Below are 5,816 nucleotides of genomic sequence, written 5' to 3' on the forward strand. Positions count from 1 at the left end.
GAGGAGTAAAGGAATTGTAGTTTAACCCATAAAGGGCACCACGGAGGAAAAACTCATGGGTCTTCCTCACTTGTATCTAATCAAAGCACAGTCCTGATCTGGCAACACCCCCACCCCCCCACCCCCGTCTGATGATCGTTTTAGTTTGCTTCCAGCCCATGAGTGAGGTGACTTAACACGTCTTTATGGTTTAAACAGTATTTTTCTCAATTTTGACAACCTCAAGGTATTTAAAATTTGTTAGACATTGTTGCCTCATTACCTCTTAGTTGTTAGATGACTACAGTGATTTGAAACAGATGGGGCTGAGAATGGCCATAGTATGCAGAGATGAGTGAGGTTCATTTCAGCAAATGGGAGGAAAGAGCCTTTATTGCAGTTAAGCAGTTCAGGGCTGAAGTGGGATAAAACAAAACATGAGGGAAATTTTGACCCCTAAGAATGGGTTAATTTCAATAAGGTTCCCAATCTGTAGTTCAATTATTCACCAAAGGAAAAGTTCATTGAATTTATTATCGAAATGCATTATTTTATAACTGTGTTGAAAGGTGTCAAAATGCCTTTCTTTTGAGGATTCAATTTTCCTGCTTGGAGAGCTCCGCCGCAAGGATATGGACAACTGCTTGAAAGCTGGATCTTTTTATTTTTCAGGAAGGCAGGGAACAGCAAGAAGCCTGCGTTCCTGGGCTAGCTAGCTTATTATGGTAAGTCCCTGGTTTTTATACCCTTTTCTCCCTTTGTAAGTTGATTTTGTGTGAATGTTTGTATTTGTTTAATATTTGCTTAATGTTTCAAATCCTGTTTGAGTTTGTCTTTATTCCCGCCAGAGGGCAAACTCTGCGGGGTGCGAAAGGCAAACTCTGCGGGGTGGCCAGATTGTATTATTGGTTTTCTCTAATCTCTTTTAGCTTTAAGATAGTTTTTCATATTTGTTCTGTGGCAATCTCCTATCTGTCCCTTTTGTAATTTATATTTTGTGTCTTTTGTCTGTTTGTTTTGCTTATTTGGTATGTCCTGTGTTTGTAAGGGTTTTCTAAATTATCTTTTTGTTTCCTTTTCTTATTTGTCTAGTTTTCTTAATTACTTAGGCTTTTGTCTATAGGAATTCTTTAATACCTTTTTTATTTGATTCCTTTTCCTATGTAAGTTTGTTTTATGACTGACCTGATGCTCCCCTTGGGCTTTTCCTGTTTTTGTGACACTACTGTCTTCGTGAAGTTCCCTTTCCACAACTGAAAAGGACTTCTGGGCAACTTAATTCCAGACTTACCAATGGTATCATCAGAAATGTACTATAAAACTTCCACATGCTATTGTGGTGATGGTGGTGGGGTTTGGAAGGTATAAGTTGGGAATATAGGGTCACCCAACATTTATTATTAGGCGGCAGTGGCATAGGAGTTGCCAGAGGCAGATGATCAATTTTGTGATGATAGTAAAGATATAATTTCATATTGCACAGGAGGAGGCAAGGGTAAACCACTTTTGTACTTCAACAAAACCATGTGGATAGAAAGTATAAAACAATTGACAATATGGTACCAGATGATGGCCCCCAAATTTGAATGGTATTCAATATACTACTGAGAAAGACCTAAACACCATTTGGAGTATTAATAATGTTTTTGTTGTGGTTAGATGTGGAGACATCTAGTTGCTGATGTTGCCATGCAGGAAAAGAAAATCTGAAACTGCGAAGATGGAATTACAATTGGAACATGATATGTAAGAAATATGAACATAGTAAAATTACACAGTGAAACATGAAATGAATGCACTGTTTGACAAAGAGACTGGTGGGCATTTTGTCCACCCAGCACTTTGAAAGCACATTATATGCAAATAGATAAATACATACCACTTCAGTGGGAAGACAAGCCAGTGCTTCTTACCTATAATCAGAATCCTGCCAATGCTGGATCTTCCCAGATGTGATGCCCATTTGGGAGGTGACTTCGAAGGTGAGAGGAGGCCCTGGATGACACTGCCAGATGCTGTTTGTCCTGCTTTCTGGTGGAGCTAGCTTGTCCCTGTGGTGCATCTTGGAAAGTGCACAAGCATGAACCAATTGGACTAGCATGTTAGGCAGCCAAAGCACTACTCTGTGTTAGCATTGTAGTCTCCTGGTTAATGTAACATTGGCATGTGCTAAATAAATAAATTGTCAGAGCCAGGGAAGCACTAAAAAAAGAAAAAGAGGGATTAGTTTAGAATCCTTAGTAGCTACAAATTAACTAAGTCCAACCCTCTTTGATTGCTGTTGACCCTTATCTGACACTAACCAGGTGCTGATCATTAGTTGAGAAGATACCTGTGCATAGACTTTTAGCAACAAAACACATGTGGACCTGGTTTTTTGTGCCTGACATCAACTGTACATTGACATCTTAGGCATCATTGTATTGATTGATGGATTTGTATTGAAATTTGTACTGAGATGGATTGAATTGGACTCTTTCAGTCAAAACGTCACGCTGTGTACTATTTAAGAATGGAAAATAAGAAATGACATTGTTTTCATAGTCAGGATGTCTAACACAACTTTGTTCTCCCACCTAGTACTAATACAGAAGACAAGGAAAATGAGTTTTGTGATTAAATTCAATTGAAATTGACAGAACATGTAGGCAAAATGTGTTGCTTGTGGTTGGAGACTGCAATGACAAATTTGGAAATATTAAGGAGGAAAAAATATTTGGACCTTATGACCTAAGACAGGGGTAGGGAAACTTTGCTCTTCTATCACTTATGGACTTCAGCTCCAAGAATTCCTGAGTGAGCCATAAAAGGTTCCCCATCCCTGGACTACTGGTTTTTCAGTTGTGGGGGAAATCCATTTTTGACTTGAATGGGACTGTTCAATATACAAATGGGATTGCCAAAAAAAGAAGAAAAGCCAGAGCAAATGTGGGATCTATTTAACAAAATGAAATTCAGTGTAGACAAAAGTAAGGTTTTACACTTAGGCAAGAAAAAACAGATGTACAGATACAGATTAGGTGAAACCTGGCTCAATAGTAGTAATCGTGAGAGGAATCTTGGAATCTCCTAATGGACAACCAGTTAAATATGAACCAGAAGTGTGTGGCAACAGCCAAAATGCCATTGCAACCCTAGGCTGCATTAACGCAGGAATAAAATCAAGATGAGTGAAGTGTTAGTACCACTCTATAAAGCCTTAGTAAGAGCACACTTAGAATACTGTATCCAGTTTTGGTCACCATATTATTATGTAGAGATGCTGGAAAGAGCGCAGAAAAGAGCAACAAAAATGATTAGGGGGCTGAAGGCTAAAACATGAACAGTTGCAAGAATTGGGTATGTGTGCTGAAAAGAAGGACTGGGGTGACATGATAGCAGTGTTCCAATATTTGAGGGGCTGCCACAAAGAGGAGGTCAACCTATTTTCCAAAGCACCAGAAGCAAGACAATGGATAGAAACTAATCAAGGAGGAAAGCAACCTAGAGAACAATTAAACAAGGGGTGGTTTCAGAAATGATGAGTGCCCCATCACTGGAGGTTTTTAAGAAGAGACTGGACAGCCATTTGTCCAGAACAATATAGGATGTCCTGCTCCAAGGTTCCTTCCAATTCTGTTATTCAAGAAAGACAAAGATCTTGGGAAGGAATTGGCCTGGAATTGTAAATTCCACTATTAAAAGAAAAAATAATTCCCTATAAACTAAGATAATCAGTAGACAGTAATACTAACTGAATAGCAGATAACTATATAACTAAGATAAACAGTAGCCATTAATAAAGCATCAAACAAAGCAAAGCATGCAAAGCTTGAGGTTCAATCTTCAAATTCGGCCCTTCTCCGCAGTAGCACAAGGTCGGTGACCGGCCTGGTGTAGAGCTTCTTGGTAAAGGTCTGATGGTCGCAGGAGGAATCTAGTGACCTTGCCATCAGGACCTTGACTTTGCGGATAAGTCCATCAGAGCTGGGCATGGTTTGAGACACAAGTCCCATAGGCCACGTGTTGCGATGCACATCCTTGTCTTTCAGCATGACAAGGTCTCCCTCCTCGAGGTTTGGTTATTTACAGTGGTCTTGTGGGGTAGACAGGTACTCTTGCTTCCAACAGTTCCAAAAGGTGTCGGCAAGCTGTTGAACTTGTCTCCATTGTTGTTTGTACAAGTCCTTAGAATAAAAGTTCCCTAACGGTGTGGGCCAATCACCCCGGGTGTCTTTCGAGTTAGCAAGGCAGTTGGAGTGAGACTGGTCGGATTCTTAGGATCTGAAGAAACCGGAACTAAAGGTTGACCATTTATGGTGGCCGCAACTTCTGCCATAAGGGTAGATAGAGTCTCATGTGTCAGTTTAGGTGCTTTCACCAGCATCGAATCAAGGTTCCGATAAGCTATTCCAATCATGCGTTCCCATGCTCCTCCCATGTGAGATGCATGGGAAGGATTAAATATCCATGTGCATTTGTTGGCTTTAAGGTAGCCATTGAGTGGCGAGTCAGGGCGAATGCCATCTTCAATTTGTAGTTCTTTACAAGTGCCTACAAAGTTCATTCCAAAGTCAGATCTAAATACCTTGACTGGGCCTCTGTGGGCTTGAAACCTTCTCAGAGTGGTGATGAAGCAAGAGGCGTCCATAGATTTGATGACTTCGATATGGATCACTCGAATACTGAGGCATGTGAAGAATACTGCCCATCGTTTGCTGTTAGCTTGACTGTCAGCCTCAAGATCTCTTCGGCTACCCTAACTGCTATCTATCTCATTTATCTCTCTCATATCCTATCTACTATATCTTCTCTACTGCTACGCTTAATTTTTTCGGCTGTCATTAGCAACGGGGGGAGGGGTAATTGTGGGGGGAAGAGAGCTGGAGGTGTTTTGCATTCCTTTACTGTGGGTAAGCAAAAGGAGGGGGTGTATGATTTCTTCTTTTCAACTTTCCATTTCCTTGCTAGCTTCTATCCCTTTTTGCGCAGCTGTGAAGTTTTATCAAAATATGCCAAGGTCAACGGACAGAGGCCTCATCACCACCTGAAGATGCCCACATGATCATATTCAGAACTTTTAATTGGAAGAGACTTCTGGACTTTGGGGGGTGGGAACAATTCCATTCCTTTGTATATGTGATCTGCGCACCAAATTCTCAGATTCGGAATTCTATCTGTAGCTTCCACTTTAATTTCCAGTAAAAGAATAACTTTGCTCTGATCTATGGAGTCTGGGTATTTCTTTCTTGGATTTTGAAGGGAGCACACATTGACATTGACTGCCACTGGTCCATCGGGCATACACAGACCAAGGGCCGAATACATCAAGGCCTACATTGGTGAACGGTGGTTCAGAGCTCAGACGCTCGAGTGGTAGGTCAGCCATCATCTGGTGTCGAGTCTGGCCTCGTTGCTTGCGACAATGGAAGCAAGACTGCAGAACAGTTGTAATATATCTTTTGTTGCCTACGATCCAGAGTCCACTCGCTCTGAGGGCACCTTCTGTGAAGTGGTGAGCTTGATGATGGATTATTTCATGGTGGTGGTGTACTAACAGCCTCATTACATGATGGTTAGCCAGAAGGATGATGGGGTGCTTGCTGGGTGAGTCCATTTCTGCTTTGTGTAGGCGACCTCCTACTCGCAGCACCTCCTGTTCATCGAGGCATGGGTTCAGTCTCAGAAGTGGGCTGGATTGTGGTATGGGCTTCCCTGCACTCAGGCATCTGTATTCTGATGGATATGCATCTTGTTGCACACTTCTCAATATTTGTCTCTCAGCATGAGTGCAGTGGTCTGGGAAGTATGACTTGAAGCCTTTCCAATAATGGAGGAGACCTGGTTTCTGTGGATGG

General features: G+C 41.5%; 1 long non-coding RNA gene across 1 annotated transcript; it reads left to right on the forward strand.

The window, feature by feature from the left end:
* Positions 1-650: 650 nt before the first annotated feature.
* LOC148127165 (uncharacterized) lies at positions 651-2,895 on the forward strand. The gene is made up of 2 exons (XR_015742005.1): positions 651-704; positions 1,639-2,895. It is a non-coding gene; the product is annotated as an uncharacterized LOC148127165 (long non-coding RNA).
* Positions 2,896-5,816: the final 2,921 nt, after the last annotated feature.

The sequence above is a fragment of the Pseudonaja textilis genome, chromosome 2 (assembly GCF_049901715.1).
Source record: "Pseudonaja textilis isolate UNSWEBS1 chromosome 2, rPseTex1.2, whole genome shotgun sequence".
NCBI lineage: Eukaryota > Metazoa > Chordata > Lepidosauria > Squamata > Elapidae > Pseudonaja > Pseudonaja textilis.